This window comes from Heliangelus exortis, chromosome 2 (assembly GCF_036169615.1).
Source record: "Heliangelus exortis chromosome 2, bHelExo1.hap1, whole genome shotgun sequence".
NCBI classification, from domain to species: domain Eukaryota; kingdom Metazoa; phylum Chordata; class Aves; order Apodiformes; family Trochilidae; genus Heliangelus; species Heliangelus exortis.
Window position 1 is genome coordinate 1,588,384 of NC_092423.1, and position 22,557 is coordinate 1,610,940.

A 22,557-nucleotide genomic window follows, 5' to 3' on the forward strand; every position below is an offset into this window, starting at 1 on the left:
GGGATCATGGCAGAAAGAGAAACCCAAAGTGACAGCTTCCATGTGGCGTTTGCTTGGCTCGCTGGGCACCGTTAAATGGCAGGGAAGGATTTCATCAGTCTCCTCCTGATGTCAATCTCATGTGTTGAGATGAAAAGTTGACCTTTCTAAACTGGAATGCTTCCCTCCTGAAACGTTTAAATATTTTGACTCGGTTCCAGTTGGAGAGGAAAACAAATGTCAAAATCTCTCCTTGTGCAAGAGCAATGTCATTGCCCCATGTGCTGTGCAGTTGCATTTACTGCTTTGTTTATTCATTGCATCTGATGTTCTTCAGTGGAAAGTTTTAAGTGGGGAGGTTTTCATAGAATCATAGAATTGGCTGGGTTGGAAGGGACCTCAGAGATCATCAAGTCCAACCCTTGACTCACTGCTGCAGTTGCTAGACCATGGCACTGAGTGCCACATCCAGGCTCTTTTTAAATATCTCCAGGGATGGAGAATCCACCCCTTCCCTGGGCAGCCCATTCCAATGTCTGATCACCCTCTCAGTAAAGAAATTCTTTCTAATGTCCAACCTAAACCTCCCCTGGCACAACTTGAGACCTCTTGTGCCCTCTTGTCTTGCTGAGAGTTGCCTGGGAAAAGAGCCCAACCCCCCCCTGGCTCCAACCTCCTTTCAGGGAGTTGGAGAGAGTGATGAGGTCTCCCCTGAGCCTCCTCTTCTCCAGCCTCAACACCCCCAGCTCCCTCAGCCCTTCCTCCCAGGACTTGTGCTGGATCCCTTCCCAGCCTCCTTGCTCTTCTCTGGACCTGCTCCAGCACCTCAATCTCCTTCCTGAGCTGAGGGGCCCAGAACTGGACACAGGACTCAAGCTGTGGCCTCCCCAGGGCTGAGCACAGGGGCAGAATCCCTTCCCTGGACCTGCTGGCCACGCTGTTCCTGAGCCAGCCCAGGATGCCATTGGCCTTCTTGGCCACCTGGGCACACTGCTGGCTCCTGGTCAGCTTCCTGGCAATCCAGACTCCCAGCTCCCTTTCTGCCACTCTGTGCCCAGCCTGGAGCTCCCCATGGGGTTGTTGTGGCCAAAGTGCAGGACCCGGCACTTGGAATGTTGAACCTCATCCCGTTGGGATCAGCCCAACTCTCCAGTCTGTCCAGGTCCCTCTGCAGAGCCCTCCTGCCTTCCAGCTGATCCACACTTCCCCCCAGCTTTTTGCAGATTTGTCATCTGCAAATTTGCTGCTGATGGACTCAATCCCCTCATCTAAATCATCAATAAAGATATTGAACAGGACTGGGCCCAACACTGATCCCTGGGGGACACCACGGCCGCCATTTTGATGCAGCCCCGTTCAGCACCACTCTCTGGGCCCGGCCCTCCAGCCAGTTCCTAACCCAGCACAGATGCCCCTGTCCAAGCTGTGGCCTGACAGCTTTCTCAGGAGAATCCTGTGGGAGACGGTGTCAAAGGCCTTGCTGAAGTCCAGGTAGAGCACATCCACAGCCTTCCCCTCATCCACCAGGCAGCCCCCTGATGATAAAAGGAGCTCAGGTTGGTCAGACAGGACCTGCCCTTTCTAAACCCCGTGCTGGCTGGGTCTGATCCCTTGCCCATCCTGCAGGTGCTGTGTGATTCCACTGAGGATGAGCTGCTCCATAACCCTGCCAGGCACTGAGGTCAGGCTGATGGGCCTGGAGTTTCCTGGGTCCTCCTTCCAGCCCTTTTTGTGGGTTGGCGTGACATTGGCCAACTTCCAATCATCTGGGATGTCTGGGTTGGTTTTGAAGACTGGAACAAGGCTGAACACACTTCTCTGGGATTTCTTCTCTCCTCCTTTGCCAAGTCAATGTGATCAGCTGAATGATGTCTGGATTTTGGATGCACGTGTCCAGGCTTCATTCACACCTGGCCTTGGGTTTGGGTACACTCATGCACGTGCAGTGGCAAGAAGATAACAAAGAAAACCAGAACCTTGTTTATGCCAAAGAGTAAAACCCAAAAATTATTGTGCCAGAAATGTGTGTGTGGGGGGAAATGTGTGAAAAAGAAAAGGGAAAGGTAATTGCTGGGTGCCTGACTTCCAGAGAGGAAAACATTTTGAGCTGAGAGGTAAGAGATTTCCTGGAGTACAGTAAATAATATAAAGATTGTCCAACCTGATAGCAAGATTCTCCTTAAAGATACTTCGAAGATACTTTTCTAGGCCCTTTCAGATGCTTATTTTTGGGTGGGAATGAAGGCCAGTGTTGTTTTCTTTTCCCAATGACTCTAGAGGGAGCCTAAATGATTAATTGCAGCTCAATAACTCAAGGGCTGAAGTTTGGTGAAATGAATCCCATTTTTACTACCCACCCCCTGCTGCTGCTCAGCCTCCAGTTGAAGACACTGCATACTTATTAACTCCAAGAGAGTTTCTAGTGAGCTAATAAAGGAAGGAATTTATGATTTCAGAAGAGAACAAACACCAGGAACCTTAATCCCAGCAAACAGCCTCGAAAAAAACACCCAGAAAGTAGGCAGCAGGGGACATGCAAAGTGGACAGAAGAGTCTTGAAATAGAAAGCTGGCCCAGCATTTCTCTGAGATGTCAGCAATTTTTAACTGAGCTTTGCCTGCAGATATTCAACAGATTGGAACTAATCCATTTCCAGAAGAGGTGAATCAGTGTCTAGCAATCCACTCAGCCAGTTGCCTAAATGCTGGCTGCTAAAAATCTGCATTTCACAGAGGGTAGAGTCCACCAACAGGCATGAGGGCATCCCAGGAGGCAGACCCCAAAGGCTTGGTCCAACTGGTGAGGACTGGGACTGTGGCTCTCAAGCAGAACATCCCAGGCCAGACCATCAACCCCTGGGGGGTGGGAGATGGGACATGGGGAGTGGGTGAGGGGTGGGAAAAAAAAAAGCACTGTGTGAGCTAAAGAAGAGTTTTGGCCCTGGGTGGGTATAAATTGGCCCTGGGCAGGTTCAGGCTGTAGTAAAGATCTTTTCCAACTAAAAATATTCTATTTTTCTATGATTCTATGGCACCTCTCCATAGCCTACCTGAGAGGAACGTTTATGGTCATGTCCCCAAAATAATTAATTGTTGTGAGAGCAAATACACTGGCAGGGTTGAGTAAGGGATGAGTGCTACCCTGATGTCACTCTTAACCTGTTCTTTAAATAAATGACCTCATCCACTGGATGATTTTAGACCAGTTCTCATGACTATTAATTTCCCACTGATGGACAATTTTGTGATTAAAGTTCTGGCCAGAATCCAGAAAATCCTCCAGATTCATCCCTGATTCTCACATCTGAACTACTGAGTGAATCTGAATTCCTTGGCTATCTAAAGCAGCTGTGCCAACCATTTCCCTCCCTTTTCCTGATGAAGGTGCAGATCCAACAAGTTGGATAATGGATTGGCCAGGTCACTGGTTTGTTTATTTTTTTTTTTTTTTTGACCTTAGGTTTCACACCATCTCTGATGCACCTGCTCCCAGGGGTTTTACAGCTTCCTCTTCTAGCAAGGGGGATTCCACTCACTCAGATGGAAACATTTAAATATTGGCATCTGGTCTAACCTGGTCAGGTTGATATTGGACCAGAGATGGATTCACTTTAGGAATTTACCCCAGCCCAGGCTGAGCTGCTCTCTGGAGGAGCTGATCTCTCTCCATGAACTCTAGAGGGAGCCTGGATGATTGCTTTCTGGTAGGTACACAGAGATACACAATTCCTAGACAGCTAAAGGAGGTGATTCCAATCCTGACATCCCTGTTTTCTCCATGCCCGTTGGGGTTGTGTTTCACCATCTCAGCAAAATGCAACATTCAGTTGTAGAAATGTCCAGCATGTTAAAAGTGCTAAAAAAGGCTGTTGAAAAGAAGGACAGAAGGAAAGAAAGAGGGAAAGAAAGAAGGAAAGAAAGAAAGAAAGAGAGAAAGAGAGAAAGACAGACAGACAGAAAGACAGACAGAGAGACAGAGAGACAGAAAGAAAGAAAGACAGACAGACAGAAAGACAGACAGAGAGACAGAAAGAAAGAAAGAAAGAAAGAAAGAAAGAAAGAAAGAAAGAAAGAAAGAAAGAAAGAAAGAAAGAAAGAAAGAAAGAAAGAAAGAAAGAAAGAAAGAAAGAAAGAAAGAAAGAAAGAAAGAAAGAAAGAAAGAAAGAAAGAAAGAAAGAAAGAAAGAAAGAAAGAAAGAAGTAAATATGGGTGCCATAAGTGAAACCCAAGGATGGTGGGGACTTTTATACACTGATGAAAGGATTCTATTGGCATTACTTTGTTGTTGGATCAAAAAAAATGAGACAAGGACTGGTAAAGTTCAAGACTGGTTGAAGAAAAATAAGGGAAAATGGCCTACAGCATTCACAAATGAAATAAAAATATCTATCAATCATATTTAGTTTTAACTTTCCTCATCCAAACCACCAAGTTTATCACAGTTATTTTGTAGCATTGCAACTATTTAATTTAATTCCTATGTGTTGTGTCTCGGTCCATTTAATTTGCTTGCCAGGTCTCTCAGCCCCTGCCCCTGTGATTTTTGAACCCGTTGCTCAGTTTGAAACAAATTTAACAGATGGATGAAAGTCTTGTAACTATTAAGCTGTAATTTTTTTGAAAATGTTTCGCTGAATGGAGAGAAAAAAAAAAAAAAATCCAGAAGAGAAACTCCCCCAAGAGAAAGGCTGCAACATGAAGTCAATTGCTAAATAAATGATGGGACAGAGCTGCAGGAAGCAAAAGTTTTAAGTGTTCTTTTCTTGTGTCTACTTTTCTTTCCCTTTCTCTGAAATTGTTTCCTGACATCTGCCCCAGAGTTTTTAAAAAAATAAATTAAAAAATATTTATTTTGAAGGATAATTAAGTTGTAATCATGCCAATGCATTGTGGTCTGCTGACTTGGACTGGACAAAGCCTGATTTAGAACCATACCCTGGAAGCACTTTTTCCAGAGAAAATCTGCTTAAATATATTTTTAGTTTTTTTTTTTTTTTTTTTTTTTTTTTTTTAAATGCTCACCTACTTTGCAATGCTGATTTCATCCTCTCAAGTTCACCCAAGACAGCAGTTATGAGTAAATGTTATTGGAAGCCCTAAAAAAAACCTCAGGGTAAATTGTGTCCCTGGAAAGGAGAGAAGGGAGAGGGACAGGGAAAGGCAAAAGGAAAAGGAAAGGGAAAAGTAAAAGGAAAGGGAATGGGAAAAGGAAAGGGAAAGGCAAAAGGAAAAGAAAAAGGAGAAAGACAGAGGGAAAGAGAAAAGGAAATGGAAACAGAAAGGGAAAAGGAAAAAAAAAAGGAAAAGAGAGAGAGAAAGGGAAAAGGAAAGGGAAAGGGAAAGGGAAAGGGAAAAGGGAAAAGAGAGGGAAAATTAAAATGAAAGGGAAAGGGAAAGACAATGGGAGATGGAACAGGAAAGGGAAAGGGAAAATGAAGAAAGGGAAAAGATTGGGGAAGGGGAGGGGAAGGAGAAGGAGAAGGAGAAGGAGAAGGAAAAGGAGAAGGAGAAGGAGAAGGAGAAGGAGAAGGAGAAGGAGAAGGAGAAGGAGAAGGAGAAGGAGAAGGAGAAGGAGAAGGAGAAGGAGAAGGGGCCGGGAAAGGAGAGGAAAAGGGAAAGCAAAAAGGAAAGGGAAAGGGAAAGGGAAAGGGAAAGGGAAAGGGAAAGGGATAGGGGAAGGGAAAGGGAAAGGAAAAGGAAAAGGAAAAGGGAAAAGGAAAAGGAAAGGGAAAAGCAAAGGGAATGGGAAAAGGATAGGGATAGGGAAAGGGAAAGGGAAAGGGAAAGAGAAAGGGAGAGGGAAAGGGAAAAGGAAGAGGGTAAAAGGGGAAGAAACAGCTTTCAAGACTATATCCAATCTTGATGATAATTGGAATATTTTTTTAATTTTTTTTTTTTTGCAATCACCACCACTGGAGGTTAGGAAGGAAGTGCATGCCCTGCCCAGGTTTGCTGTTGGCACCTTCCTCTCTGTGCTGGTAAATTCCCAGAAGCTGGAGAAAGCTCTAAGAAAGCTGAGAATTGTGTTACACCAGCACCTCACCCAGAACAATGTGTTTTGCTCAGCACTGCATTTATGGCAAGATTTATGGCCCCTACTCCAAGAATTTAGCTTCCTAGCAGATGAGTCAGGCAAAAAACCCTCTTGCTCACAGATGGTGAGCAGAACCATGGAGAAATTAAGTGACTTGATGGGATTATAAAAGCAGAGAGCAGGGAATTGATCCCGAACCCTTTGAATCTTTGCCTGATGACTTAAATAAGGTTATCAAGAATTTTTAGCCCTATAAAAATAGAGTGTCAAGTTTAACTTGGTTTTCTGGATTCTTTTATCCCACATGAAAGAGCAAATAGCAGCTCCAGCTGTTTTGTTTCACCTGGCTCAGCCATTGAGCTGGGATTACCAAGCTTGGATTGATGCTTTTTCAGTGCCTGTTTGCAAATAAACACTTTGAACATCAAGGTACAACCAACACAAGCTGATAACACCTCCAAGTCAACCAGTCTGGTCTAGGATAAGTATTTCCAATGCCACATGAAATGCTTTTTTGTATAATGATATTAAAAATGATGAAAATAATTGTGATTTTCGTTCTTTTGGAAATGACAGAGGAGACGTGGACGTCTTCTTCTTCTTGGATGTCTTAGTAGGACTTTATTTCCTTTAGATTAATTCTGATTTGTTCTTCTTAGGGGTATTTTTTTTTCGTGCTGAGACTTCAGGGGGTCCCAGTCTGAATTTCAGAGCTGTGCTTCAGGGGGTTGTACTCTACAGGTTACTCCAATTTGCCTCCCTATTGTCCAAGTCTCAAAAAACCCTGAGAAGATGCCAAGTCTTTGAAAAAATCTCAGTTAAAACAGCCATGATTATTGAAAAGAGGTGAAAGCAGAGGCAGCAACTGGGAAGGGTGGTCTATACCAAACTGGAAGCCTGATGTGAATCTCTGTTGAGATTTATTCTCTTTATTTTGTGAGGAATCCTTCAGGAGAGATGAACCCATCAGAGTTGTTGGCATGTGACCTGGTTGCAGCAACCCTTGTCCCTCCTGTCCCCATTCCTGTGTCACCTGCACCTCCTGTGTCATGACAGGCATCAAAGATAAAGCTGTGGAAGCCAAACACTGAGAGGTGATTAAAAAAAAAAAAACTTTTCCATCCACTTTGGTTCATTTGAGTTCAGAAGCTGGAGAGGTCACAGATAAAAAAGTCTTGGTCTGGCTCTCAAGGAAGCTTCACTGGGGAGGTCGTTTGAAAACAGAGGAGCTTGCACGAGGGGGGAAATCTATTCTGGGGGGAAATAAACCATGTTTTAGGGAAAGAAATCCTTCCTCCTTTCTCTGTGCTGAGGCCACCTTTCTAGGCAGGTATGGGGTTGGATTTCCTGAGGGACATCATGCCAGGGCTGCCCAAATGCAAGGACTGTGGAATTTTTTTCTGAAGTGGTGTGGGAAGCTGCTTGGACAGATGATCAGTTCACCTTAGAAAGATTCTGTGCCATAACTGCATGGGATTGGGTTGGAGACAATGTCTATGGAGAGAGGTTAAAGAGTTGGGGTGTTGAAGCTGGAGAAGAGAAGGATCCCATGGGGAGACCTTAGAGCACCTTCCAGTGCCTGAAGGGGCTCCAGGAAAGCTGGGGAGGGACTTGGGACAAGGGCCTGGAGGGATGGGAGCCTGCGAGGGGGAAGGGTTTGGAGCTGGGAGAGGGGAGATGGAGAGGAGATCTTGGGCAGGGAGGGAGGGAGAAATTGTTTGGGGTGAGGGTGCTGAGCCCCTGGGTGCCCAGGTTGCCCAAGGAAGCTGTGGCTGCCCCATCCCTGGCAGTGTTGAAGGTTGGATGGGGCTTGGAGCCCCCTGGTCAAGTGGAAGATATCCCTTGCCCATGGCAGAGGTGTTTTAACTATGTGATTTTTAAGGTTTCTTCCAACCTAAAGCACTCTATTATGAGCCTTGTGTGTCCATAGAACACCAGGTGCCTGAACTCTCAGTCCAGAGGGTCCCTTACCTTGATCAGATCTCACAGATTCTGTGTCTGCAGTGGAATGCTGGATTTCCTTGTGATGAATTGAAGGACAGAGTTGCACAACATGTTTAGGGACACGACTCTTGCACTCACTGCCAATTGCCCCTGCCCTTGTTCTGGGAATAGCAAGGCAAGCTTGCAAATTCATCTGTACATTGCCTTATGTCACCTGCAAAGATTCCTTAAGTTTCCTGTTTTCTCCAAGGTTTGGTTGATTTGTTTTTTCAGCAGAAGACACAAATTCATAGAACAATGGAATGGTTTGGGTTGTAAGGGACCTTAAAGCCCATCCAGTGCCACCCCTGCCATGGTCAGGGACCCCTCCCCCAGCCCAGGGGGCTCCAAGCCCCATCCAACCTTCAACACTGCCAGGGATGGGGCAGCCACAGCTTCCTTGGGCAACCTGGGCACCCAGGGGCTCAGCACCCTCACCCCAAACAATTTCCTCCTAATATCTCAACTCAATCTCCTCTCTTCCACTTTGAAACTGTTCCCCCTCATCCTGTCACTCCAGGCCCTTGTAAATTGTCCCTCCTCAGCTTTTCTGTGGGCTCTTCAGGTACTGGAAGACTGCTCTAAGGTCTCCCCAGAGCCTCAGGTTTTTATCTAACACAGATGCTGAGGCCAATGTCTCACCACCCTCAAATTCAAGAATTCCTTCCCCATCTCCAACCTCAATCTCCCCTTTCTCTCCAAGTTTTAACCCATTTCCCTTCTCCTCTCCCTACCCCCTTGTGTCCAAAGCCCTCCCCCAGCTTTCTTGGAGCCCCTTCAGATATTGGAAGGTTGCTCTGAGCTCACCTGGGAGCCTCCTCTTCTCCAGGCTGAACAACCCCAATCCCTCAGCCTGGCTTCCCAGGGAGCTGCTCAGCCCTCTGAGCATTTCAGTGGCTCTGCTCTCTCTTTGCTGTCGTGACATAACCTGTGTCAGCCCTAAGGCAAAGAAAAAACCTGTAGGTTGCCATTTCAGGTGATATCCCAACCAGCTGTGTGAGTGAGATGATGAAGCATGTGCTCTGTGCATGGCCAACATCTGAAGTTCTGTGCCTGCTGCCAAGGCTGCAAAGCTGTTACAATATTATGAGAAGCAGTTTTCACCTCCCAAGGTGCTCCTGAAATGCTGGGAAGTTTATGACCCATGGCATCCTCTTCCCTGTTGAGGAAGATGAAAAAAAACCAAACCAAAACAAAAAGCAAAACCACAGTTGCTTTATCAGAAATAAGGATTGGATGGGCTGGTATTGGCTAAATTTGTCTAAAGGACCCAAAGAACAGAAGCAATTAACAGTCAGCAAACTCCTACCATCAGCATGATACAGGCTGATTCCCCAGGGACATTTTTTGACTCTTTAAAGAGAAATAAATCTTGCAGAACTGAAATCTACTTGTCCCTGGGCTCCTATTCTGACTGCACAGACAAGGGAGAAAACACCCACAAAGGTTTAGTGGAACACCACTGTAGGGAAGTGGAGGAAATCTCCCTCTAAAATCTTTTAAAAATTGAATACTTTGCTCTCTATTCCCATGTGGGGAAAAGCTGAGAGACCTGGGTTTGTTCAGCCCTGAGAAGGCTCAGGGGAGATCTTAGCATATAAAGAGTGGCCACCAAGATGATGGAGACTGTCTTTTTAAAAGCAATCACATGGAAAAAACAAAGGATAATGGATGCAAGTTACTTCTGGAGAGATTCTAATTGGACTCCAGAAGAAATTTTTTCACCATGAGAACAAGGAGACATCAGGATAATCCAGTAAGGGAAGTGGTGGATTTTCCTATATTGGACAGTTTCAAGACTCAGCTTGACAGGGTGCTGGGCCACCTGGGTTCTAACCTATTTTTCCTTAGAAAGGTTGAACTGGATGGTCCTTGAGTTCCTTTCCAACCTGGAATTCTCTAAATCTTTGATTTCCTTGGCATTGCCCCCTGTGGCAAGGGGCAGGAGGGTTGGTGGTAGCCGGACGACCCCAAGAGGAGGGATGGAGGACTTGGCCATGGCTCAGCTCCAGGGCCTGCTTGGCAGTGGGAGGGACCAAGCAAGGTCCTGATGGGTCTCAAAATGTGCAGAAATTCCTCCTTTTTCCTTTAGTTTTGATTTGGAGATGAACAGTCCTGGGTGGGAGCTGATTCCTGGGTGAACTCAACAGATCCAAATCAGGGGAAGGGGACCTCTTTCTCCTGGAGAACTTGGAGGGTGGGATAGAGGTGGAAGGGACACAAGGTCAGCTCATCCCTGTGAGGGGCTCCTTGCTCCATGTTTCATAGAATCATAGAATCCTAGAATGGGCTGGGTTGGAAGGGAGCTCAGAGCTCATCAAGTCCAACCCTTGATCCACTCCCCCTGTGGTTCCCAGCCCATGGCACTGAGTGCCACATCCAGGCTCTTTGGAAATATCTCCAGGGATGGAGAATCCACCCCTTCCCTGGGCAGCCCATTCCAATGCCTGATCACCCTCTCCAGAAAGAAATTCTTTCTAATGTCCAACCTAAACCTCCCCTGGCACAACTTGAGACCTCTTGTGCCCTCTTGTCTTGCTGAGAGTTGCCTGGGAAAAGAGCCCAACCCCCCCCTGGCTCCAACCTCCTTTCAGGGAGTTGGAGAGAGTGATGAGGTCTCCCCTGAGCCTCCTCTTCTCCAGCCTCAACACCCCCAGCTCCCTCAGCCCTTCCTCACAGGACTTGTGCTGGATCCCTTCCCAGCCTCCTTGCTCTTCTCTGGACCTGCTCCAGCACCTCAATCTCCTTCCTGAGCTGAGGGGCCCAGAACTGGACACAGGACTCAAGCTGTGGCCTCCCCAGGGCTGAGCACAGGGGCAGAATCCCTTCCCTGGACCTGCTGGCCACGCTGTTCCTGAGCCAGCCCAGGATGCCATTGGCCTTCTTGGCCACCTGGGCACACTGCTGCCTCCTCTTCAGCTTCCAGTTTCCCACCAACTCTTCTTTCTGGGATACTTAAACACAGGGTTCACCCTTTTTAACATCTCTGCAGACTCTACACTCGCTTCAAACAAAACCTTGTCCAGGTGGCAAGGGCTTTGCCACTCACAGACATCAAGACAATCTTCTGCTGCTCTGTGGTTTAATGGAAAATTCAGACCATTCCAGAAGATGATCTCAGATATTTTGACCTGAAACACTGAAGTCAATTGCTGGAGCTGAACTCTGATCTCTGAAGTGGAATTAGCTGCTACTCTGCTGGCAGATAGGACTTGCACAATGTCAAGCACATCATGGGCTGGTAAATAATGCCACCTGACACCCTGTGATAATGAAATAGCTTCCACATTTAGGAAGGTTTGCTCTCTTTATCCTTCTAATTAGCATCACCCCTCCCAACAACTCCAAACCCACTGTTTTTGGAATCATGCTTTTGGAAATATGCTGTAAAATAAATGCCAGTGCCCTGGGGGCAAAAAAAAAAAAAAAAAAAAAAAAAAAAATCCAGAAATTCAAAGAAAAAAATGTTTATCCCATCAATTTAGCATCCCAGAAGGGAAATTTGTCCTGTTGTGTTCAGTAGCAAATTGAAATCCATCTGGAGGGCTTCTGTTAGTTCAGGTCTTCTAAACAGCTCCTTCTCTAATTGCATTAATTGTGACTTTTAAAAATAAGCTGTAGAAATGGAGTAGGAAGGAAAGCTCAGTTCAGAAGTGTTTCTGACTCTTTCTAAACACACTGGGAAAGAAAAAGGACTCTGGCTCTGTCAGAGTTTGCTGGATGTCTCTGAGCAGCTGTTCTCTTCTCAGCCACTCTGCAAAGCCTGAGCGTGGTTAACTCCATCCAGATCTTCTTAGATGCCCTCTTGCTCATCCTGGTGTCCTATTGCATCTTTGCAGGGGGCATAGATTTGTATTGGGTTACCAAAATTTTAAAAAAAAAAAAAAAATGCTTGGATTTAAAAAAAAAAAAATTATGACTCTCTTCATAGTTTTAACAACCTTATTGTAAAAATAAACAGAATTATTATAAAAATAAAAGCAGTTATATCTGATGCTGTTTCAATGTTTCTGACACAGTCAAAATTATCTTTGCCAATTCCTATGTGTGATAAAATTATATTTTTCTGTACAAACCTCTTACTATTTTCCCCTTTTTCCTGAATTATATTTACTCTTTCCAGCACGAAAAGGTCTTCCTAGGAGAAGTATAATGTTCCTTGTGCAGTTTTCTGCCCTCCAAATCCTGGCTCTCCTAGGGGGTACCTTTTATATATTTCCAAAGATATCACTGATAACACTTTTTGTCTTCTGATTACCCTAAAAAAAAAAAGATTCACAGACTGATTGCTCTTCTGTGAAATAGTTTCTTCTAGAGAAAATCCATGGATATGCACAAACCCAAGCAAACTTTAGGTTAAAAAAAAAAAAACAAACAAAACAACCCTTTGAGTTAGATGATTTACTAGAACAAACCTCAGAGCACAGGGTAGGTAATGAACACCTGACCTGTGGATAATTTTTCCATTCTGTTTAGGACAAAGTTAGACAAGGGTCATTTGAACCTAAAGTAGAGGTGCAAACACAGCAAAACTTCCTCCAATAGTTTTGCAAGGAGGGGTGAAAAGAAGACAGAAATGTTTTCAACCTCAGAGAAGTCCAGACCAGGTCTGAGAGGTCCAAAGTAAGGTGTCAGTTCCAACAAGAATTGGATATCACGTGTACCCTCAAAAAGTTCCATTTTCCCAGACATGACAAGGGGTTTGAAGGACGTTCAGTAGCTTAAAAGATTTTCCTCCAGGCTTCATTCTGGTTCAGTTTGAATTTTCACAGAGAGAAAACTGGAGGCAGTAGACTCATCACAATGCACACACGGTCCAGAAGAACCATAGAATGGTTTGGGTTGAAAGGGAGCTCTAAAATCATCTGTTTACTTGCCCTGGGCAAGGACACCTCCCACTAGCCCAGGTAGCTCCAAGTCCCATCCAACCAAACACCAATTTCTGTACCATTGCCTTCCCAGAGCTTTTCTGGATCAAGGATTTGGGTCACAGCTCCTTCTCACCCAGTTTCACAGAGAAGATCCCATCATCCCGAAGTTCTTCCTATGAGGGTGGTGAAATATAGGAACAGGTTTCCTAGAGAGGTGGTGGAGACCCCTTTCCTGAAGGTGTTCAAGGCCAAGAAGGTATTTGTAGAATCTGAGAATCATCCCCAGCCCAGGGGGCTCCAAGCCCCATCCAACCTTCAACACTGCCAGGGATGGGGCAGCCACAGCTCCCTTGGGCAACCTGGGCACCCAGGGGCTCAGCACCCTCAAATTCAAGAATTCCTTCCCCATCTCCAACTTCAATCTCCCCTCTTCAAGTTTTAACCCATTTCCCTTGTCCTCTCCCTACCCCCTGTGTCAGAACCCTGGTTCTGCTTGGATTGCACCCAAACCTTGCTCTGGGTGTGTGCAGCTACACCTGGTCAGATGGATCTCACCCTTGGCTGTCCCACCTCAACCTCCCAGGACCTGGGAAAGGAGGGGAAGGTTTGAAGGAACATTCCCAAACCCTCCTGCACCATCCCTGGGAGAGGAATCCCAGAATCCCAGTGAGGTTTGGGTTGGAAGGGACCTTAAATCCCCCCCAGTGCCCCCCCTGCCATGGTCAGGGACCCCTCCCCCAGCCCAGGGGGCTCCAAGCCCCATCCAACCTTCAACACTGCCAGGGATGGGGCAGCCACAGCTTCCTTGGGCAACCTGGGCACCCAGGGGCTCAGCACCCTCACCCCAAACAATTTCTCCCTCCCTCCCTGCCCAAGATCTCCTCTCCATCTCCCCTCTCCCAGCTCCAAACCCTTCCCCCTCGCAGGGTCCCATCCCTCCAGGCCCTTGTCCCAAGTCCCTCCCCAGCTTTCCTGGAGCCCCTTCAGGACCTGGAAGGTGCTCTAAGGTCTCCCCATGGGATCCTTCTCTTCTCCAGCCTCAACACCCCCAACTCTCTCAGCCTGGCTCCAGAGCAGAGCTGCTCCAGCCCTCCCAGCAGCTCCAGGGCCTCCCAGGACCCGTCCCAACAGCTCCAGGTCCTTATTTGAAGGGCTCAGAGCTTCCCAGAAATTCCAGTTGGGATCTCACAAGAGTGAAGCAGGAGGGAAAAGTGTCTGGAGAGTGCACACAGCTAAAGGATCAAGATTAGAGGGGTTTGAGTTGGTGTCAGAGCCCTTTTTTTTGCTTTTATTTTCTTCCAGTAGGATGTGCTCAGCACAGCCTATTTCTGTCTCAGCACCATGCCTTGTTTCTTTCTTTTTTTTTTTTTTTTTTTTTTTTTTTTTTTTTTTTTTTTTCCAGGATAATCTAGGATTTGCTTCATCAGCAACTTTTTTTCTTCCTCTTGTGACCAGATGTGTCAGCTTTTTTTCATGTACTCTTGAAACTGGAACTGAAATCTGGGAGAATCACAGGCAATGTTTTATCTTTGGCTTTTCACAGATGAACTGTGGTACAAGGCCCTTCTGCAGCTGGAGTTTCACTGTCCTTGGAGTGGAGCATTTATTTCTTTATTTATTAGAATAAAAATCACATTTGAAGGACTGGGGATGGTGGAAGGAAGTTAAAAAAGTAATAGAAATGTGTTTTTTCTTAATTGAATTTCAGATATTATTTAAATGCCTACCCAGTACAGTGAGAGCCTGGTCAAAAATTCATCTAAAAACCTGAAACCCAGCCCCAGGATCACCATATGGTTTATTCTTAGAAGAAGTATGAAATAGAACTCATATTTCTTGTGAGTGGTTGTTGTTTCAGAACACAAAAAGCTACTGAGTTTTGTCCTTCCTCCAAATTCTCAAAAGTCACTATTCAAATGAATATATATTAAAATGCAGTAGTGGTGAGAAGTCAGCTTTTCCAGCAGAAAATTCCCAAGTAATAAACCTGTTTCTTCTCTTGGAGCAGTTATTTGAGCAGCACTCCATTTCTGCATCTTTTGCTGGGTGTTTTTAAAGTGGCTTTGGTTTGTTTTATTCCTGTATATTTTTATATATATTTATATATCTTCATAAAAGAGACATCTAAAATGGGCCAGAAAAATCCCACAGAGAAATGGTGATTTCTGGCAATACCAAAGTGCAACAATAAGATGTGGCACATGAATCTGGAGCTGAATCTGTCTCAAGAGAGAGAATAGTTGGGGGAATAGTTGGATTCCTGGAAAAAAAAAGGCATAAAATAGAGAAGGAGTGGAAGAACCAAGAGGGAACTGGAAGGATGCTGCTGTGGAGATTTTTGCATCCCTGGAAAACTTGGGAATTCAGAGTTAGGAATTGGATGCAGCTGGGATTGTGCTGATTTCCCAGATTGGCTTTCCCAGGGATCTGTTGGAGGCTGATGGGCAGATATCCCATTCCCTGATCCTGGCATTGGTAGGACTGGTAGCACAGAGGGCAGGAGCTTCCTATTGTTTGAATTTTATTTTTTTTCTCCAGATCCAGCTGCAAAAATTTCTTAAAATCAGTGCAGAGTGTGAGGTGCTTCTCAAGGGGTTAATTTAATCCAACTTTGGAAATCTACAGTGTCCACCATTACACAAGAATTCCCTTGAAAGGATCAACTTGCCTTCATTTTGGGGAATAGTTGGATTCCTGGGGGAAAAAAAAGGGCATAAAATAGAGGAGGACTGGAAGAACCAAGAGGGAGCTGGAAGGATGCTGCTGTGAAGATTTTTGCATCCCTGGGAAACTGGGAAATTCAAGAGAGCAGAGTTAGGAATTGGATGTAGCTGAGATTGTGCTGATTTCCCAAATTGGCTTTCCCAGGGATCTGTTGGAGGCTGATGGGCAGATATCCCATTCCCTGATCCTGGCATTGGTAGGACTGGTAGCACAGAGGGCAGGAGGTTCCTATTGTATGAATTTTATTTTTTTTCTCCAGATCCAGCTGCAGAACACTTCTGAAAATCAGTGCAGGGTGTGAGGTGCTTCTCATCCTGTCCTCCAGGAGCTTTTCAATGGAGCTTTTTTTTATATCTTTTCCCATTTCCTGATCCTGGCATTGGTAGGACTGGTAGCACAGAGGGCAGGAGCTTCATATTGTATGAAGGTTTTATTTTTTTTCTGTCCAGATCCAGCTGCAAAAAGTTTATTAAAATCAGTGCAGGGTGTGAGGTGCTTCTCAAGGGGTTAATTTAATCCAACTTTGGAAATCTACAGTGTCCACCATTACACAAGAATTCCCTTGAAAGGATCAACTTGCCTTCATTTTGGGGAATAGTTGGATTCCTGGGGGAAAAAAAAGGGCATAAAATAGAGGAGGACTGGAAGAACCAAGAGGGAGCTGGAAGGATGCTGCTGTGAAGGTTTTTGCATCTCTGGGAAACTTGGGAATTCATGAGAGCAGAGTTAGGAATTGGATGCAGCTGAGATTGTGCTGATTTCCCAGATTGGCTTTCCCAGGGATCTGTTGGAGGCTGATGGGCAGATATCCCATTCCCTGATCCTGGCATTGGTAGGACTGGTAGCACAGAGGGCAGGAGCTTCCTATTGTATGAAGATTTTATTTTTTTTCCTCCAGATCTGGCTGCAAAAAGTTTCTTAGAATCAGTGAAGGGTGTGAGGTGCTTCTCAAGGGGTTAATTTAATCCAACTTTGGAAATCTACAGTGTCCACCATTACACAAGAATTCCCTTGAAAGCATCAACTTGCCTTTGTTTTGGGGCATAGTTGGATTCCTGGGGAAAAAAAAGGGCATAAAATAGAGAAGGACTGGAAGAACCAAGAGGGAACTGGAAGGATGCTGCTGTGAAGGCTTTTGCATCCCTGGAAGACTTGGGAATTCAGAGTTAGGAATTGGATGTAGCACATATTTATGGTGATTTCCCAGATTGGCTTTCCCAGGGATCTGTTGGAGGCTGATGGGCAGATATCCCATTTCCTGATCCTGGCATTGGTAGGACTGGTAGCACAGAGGGCAGGAGCTTCATATTGTTTGAATTTTATTTTTTTTCTCCAGATCCAGCTGCAGAACGCTTCTGAAAATCAGTGCAGGGTGTGAGGTGCTTCTCATCCTGTCCTCCAGGAGCTTTTCAATGGAGCTTTTTTTTATATCTTTTCCCATTTCCTGATCCTGGCATTGGCAGGACTGGTAGCACAGAGGGCAGGAGATTCCTATTGTATGAAGATTTTATATTTTTTCCTCCAGATCTGGCTGCAAAAAGTTTCTGAAAATCAGTGAAGGGTGTGAGGTGCTTCTCAAGGGGTTGATTTAATCCAACTTTGGAAATCTACAGTGTCCACCATTACACAAGAATTCCCTTGAAAGCATCAACTTGCCTTCATTTTGGGGAATAGTTGGATTCCTGGGGAAAAAAAAAGGGCATAAAATAGAGGAGGACTGGAAGAACCAAGAGGGAACTGGAAGGATGCTGCTGTGGAGATTTTTGCATCTCTGGGAAACTTGGGAATTCATGAGAGCAGAGTTAGGAATTGGATGCATCTGAGATTGTGCTGATTTCCCAGATTGGCTTTCCCAGGGATCTGTTGGAGGCTGATGGGCAGATATCCCATTCCCTGATCCTGGCATTGGTAGGACTGGTAGCACAGAGGGCAGGAGCTTCATATCGTATGAAGATTTTATTTTTTTTCTCCAGATCCAGCTGCAAAAAGTTTCTTAAAAGCAGTGAAGGGTGTGAGGTGCTTCTCAAGGGGATTCATCCTGTCCTGAAATAAATGTTGAAGACAGCTCAGGTGAATTGCTTGCTTGTGACTTTTTTTAATCCTGGTGCTAAGGTGTGGCTAGATGGTTGGGACTAAGGGCAGGGTTAATTTAATCCAACTTTGGAAATCTACAGTGTCCACCATTACACAAGAATTCCCTTGAAAGCATCAACTTGCCTTCATTTTGGGGAATAGTTGGATTCCTGGAAAAAAAAGGGCATAAAATAAAGAAGGAGTGGAAGAACCAAGAGGGAACTGGAAGGATGCTGCTGTGAAGGTTTTTGCATCCCTGGAAAACTTGGGAATTCAGAGTTAGGAATTGGATGCAGCAGATATTTATGCTGATTTCCCAAATTGGCTTTCCCAGGGATCTGTTGGAGGCTGATGGGCAGCTGTGTGGATTTGTGTGCTCCCACTTCCAGTTCCATCAGGAAAATCCTGGTGCAAATGGAAACAGAGATCCACAAAGACCCATGGAATCATCGTGGCTGGAAAGGACCTTCATAATCATCAGGTCCAACCATCATGTTGGGGTTTCCTGGGATTTAGGAGGCCTGATTATTCCCAGAAAATTTGGAAAGCTTCAAAACCTTCTGAAGATGCTGCCCTGTGTCTGCTCAGGTAGAGGTTGATCCAACACCCCAGGGATTTGGTCCCTTGGACACAGAGGGATCCAGAGGAATAACAGGGGTTGGCATCTGGGTCAGTTCAGCTTCTCTGGAGCTTTCTCTGCAGGGAGCAAGAAATTAAAGGCACAGAAAGATGTGCTGTCCCTCTGCCCTGCTGGGAAAATAAGATGTGAAGCAGCTGACAGAGATGAACCAGTATCTGGTTTGCCTCTGAGTAAACACAAGGTTGCTTTTTGACCAAATTCAAACAGCATATATGGTTTTATTATCATTATTTTGTTGTTGTTTTTTTTTTTTTTTAATTTGTTGTTGGGTTTGGGGGTTTTTTATTTATTTATAAATCTGCAGAAGCCTTATCCAAGCTAAATAATGTCTGTCTCTCTCCCATATGTCAACCAAATGCTTTCAGGCCCCTGTTTAAGATGCAGAGAGTTATTCACTGCTCACACTCTGACCCAGTACCACCCAGACTGGAACCAAACTGCTCCAGTCACTCAAAAATGCCCTCTAATTTCCAGCCTAAGTTTAGGCTGGGTCAATCTTTAACCTGCCCTCCTCTGCCAGCAATGACTTTCAGCATAAATGAATAACTCCTTTCCTGGTGGGAGTTCTCTCCTCTACTTAGATTCCCAGTTAATATTCATTTTGCTGGGCTAAGCAGGATATCTTGGCACACCCCAAGTTTCCCTCTCATGTCCTTGTCTCCTTTTTGAACAGGCTTTGCTCTGGGGCAACAAATTAATGTTTCAGCTGGGACACTTTAGCCTAAGATTCAAACAATGCCCCTTGGTATGGAAAGAACCAGGCATTTATTAGTATGCACTTAAAGATAATATATTCATAGCTTTAATCACCCCTGACAAACAAGGCCATCCCTACCCACAGCCATCCCAGGAGCTTTTCCATGGAACTATTTTTATATTTTTTCCCATTTCTTGATCGTGGCATTGGTAGGACTGGTGGCACAGAGGGCAGGAGCTTCATATTGAATGAATATTTTCATTTTTTTCCTCCAAATTCAGCTGCAGAAAGGTTCTTAAAATCAGTGCAGGGTGTGAGGTGTTTCTCATCCTCTTCTCCAGGAGCTTTTCCATGGAGCTATTTTTATATTTTTCCCCATTTCTTGATCGTGGCATTGGTAGGACTGGTAGCACAGAGGGCAGGAGGTTCATATTGAATGAATATTTTATTTTCTTCTCCAGATCCAGCTGCAGAAAAACTAGTACAGGGGGTGAGGTGTTTCTCATCCTGTCCTCCAGGAGGTTTTCCATGGAGCTATTTTTATATTTTTCCACATTTCTTGGTCATGGCATTGGTAGGACTGGTGGCACAGAGGGCAGGAGGTTCATATTGAATGAATATTTTATTTTTTTCTCCAGACCCAGCTGCAGAAAAATCAGTGCAGGGTGTGAGGTGCTTCTCCTCCTGTCCTCCAGGAGCTTTTCCATGGAGCTATTTTTATATTTTTCCCCATTTCTTGATCATGGCATTGGTAGGACTGGTAGCACAGAGGACAGGAGCTTCATATTGAATTAATATTTTATTTTTTTTTCTCCAGATTCAGCTGCAGAAAGGTTCTTAAAATCAGTGCAGGGTGTGAGGTGCTTCTCATCCTCTTCTCCAGGAGCTTTTCCATGGAGCTATTTTTATATTTTTCCCCGTTTCTTGATCGTGGCATTGGTAGGACTGGTAGCACAGAGGGCAGGAGCTTCATATAGAATGAATATTTTATTTTTTTCTCCAGATCCAGCTGCAGAAAAACAAGTACAGGGGGTGAGGTGTTTCTCCTCCTGTCCTCCAGGAGCTTTTCCATGGAGCTATTTTTATATTTTTCCCCATTTCTTGATCGTGGCATTGGTAGGACTGGTAGCACAGAGGGCAGGAGCTTCATATAGAATGAATATTTTTTTTTTTTCTCCAGATCCAGCTACAGAAAAATCAGTGCAGGGTGTGAGGTGTTTCTCCTCCTGTCCTCCAGGAGCTTTTCCATGGAGCTATTTTTATATTTTTCCCCATTTCTTGGTCATGGCATTGGTAGGACTGGTAGCACAGAGGGCAGGAGCTTCATATTGAATGAATATTTTAATTTTTTTCCTCCAAATTCAGCTGCAGAAAGGTTCTTAAAATCAGTGCAGGGTGTGAGGTGTTTCTCATCCTGTCCTCCAGGAGCTTTTCCATGGAACTATTTTTATATTTTCTCCTATTTCTTGATCGTGGCATTGGTAGGACTGGTAGCACAGAGGGCAGGAGCTTCATACTGTATGAAGATTTTATTTTTGTCTCCAGATCCAGCTGCAGAAAAACAAGTACAGGGGGTGAGGTGTTTCTCATCCTGTCCTCCAGGAGCTTTTCCATGGAGCTATTTTTATATTTTTCCCCATTTCTTGGTTGTGGCATTGGTAGGACTGGTAGCACAGAGGGCAGGAGGTTCATATAGAATGAATATTTTAATTTTTTTCCTCCAAATTCAGCTGCAGAAAGGTTCTTAAAATCAGTGCAGGGTGTGAGGTGTTTCTCCTCCTGTCCTCTAGGAGCTTTTCCATGGAGCTGTTTTTATATTTTCTCCTATTTCTTGGTCATGGCATTGGTAGGACTGGTAGCACAGAGGGCAGGAGGTTCATATTGAATGAAGATTTTTTTTTTTCTCCAGATCCAGCTGCAGAAAAACAAGTACAGGGGGTGAGGTGTTTCTCATCCTCTTCTCCAGGAGCTTTTCCATGGAGTTATTTTTATATTTTTCCCCATTTCTTGATCGTGGCATTGGTAGGACTGGTGGCACAGAGGGCAGGAGGTTCATATTGAATGAATATTTTAATTTTTTTCCTCCAAATTCAGCTGCAGAAAGTTTCTTAAAATCAGTGCAGGGTGTGAGGTGTTTCTCATCCTGTCCTCTAGGAGCTTTTTCATGGAGCTATTTTTTGTATTTTTCCCCATTTCTTGGTCATGGCATTGGTAGGACTGGTAGCACAGAGGGCAGGAGATTCATACTGTATGAATATTTTTTTTTTTCTCCAGATCCAGCTGCAGAAAAACAAGTACAGGGGGTGAGGTGTTTCTCATCCTGTCCTCCAGGAGCTTTTCCATGGAGCTATTTTTGTATTTCCTCCTGTATCCTGGTCGTGGCACTGGTAGGACTGGTAGCACAGAGGGCAGGAGCTTCATATTGAATTAATATTTTCATTTTTTTCCTCCAAATTCAGCTGCAGAAAGTTTCTTAAAATCAGTGCAGGGTGTGAGGTACTTCTCATCCTCTTCTCCAGGAGCTTTTCCATGGAGCTATTTTTATATTTTTCCCCATTTCTTGATCGTGGCATTGGTAGGACTGGTAGCACAGAGGGCAGGAGCTTCATATTGAATGAATATTTTATTTTTGTCTCCAGATCCAGCTGCAGAAAAATAATTGCAGGGTGTGAGGTGCTTCTCCTCCTGTCCTCCAGGAGCTTTTCCATGGAGCTATTTTTATATTTTTCCCCATTTCTTGATCGTGGCATTGGTAGGACTGGTAGCACAGAGGGCAGGAGCTTCATGTTGAATGAATATTTTAATTTTTTTCCTCCAAATTCAGCTGCAGAAAGGTTCTTAAAATCAGTGCAGGGTGTGAGGTGTTTCTCATCCTGTCCTCCAGGAGCTTTTCCATGGAGCTATTTTTGTATTTCCTCCTGTATCTTGGTCGTGGCACTGGTAGGACTGGTAGCACAGAGGGCAGGAGGTTCATATTGAATGAATATTTTCATTTTTTTCCTCCAAATTCAGCTGCAGAAAGTTTCTTAAAATCAGTGCAGGGTGTGAGGTACTTCTCATCCTCTTCTCCAGGAGCTTTTCCATGGAGCTATTTTTATATTTTTCCCCATTTCTTGATCGTGGCATTGGTAGGACTGGTAGCACAGAGGGCAGGAGGTTCATATTGAATGAATATTTTTTTTTTTTCTCCAGATCCAGCTGCAGAAAAATCAGTGCAGGGTGTGAGGTGCTTCTCCTCCTGTCCTCCAGGAGCTTTTCCATGGAACTATTTTTATATTTTCTCCTATTTCTTGGTCATGGCATTGGTAGGACTGGTAGCACAGAGGGCAGGAGGTTCATATAGAATGAATATTTTATTTTTTTCTCCAGATTCAGCTGCAGAAAAACAAGTACAGGGGGTGAGGTGTTTCTCATCCTGTCCTCCAGGAGCTTTTCCATGGAGCTATTTTTATATTTTTCCCCATTTCTTGGTCGTGGCATTGGTAGGACTGGTAGCACAGAGGGCAGGAGCTTCCTATTGAATGAATATTTTATTTTTTTTTCTCCAGATTCAGCTG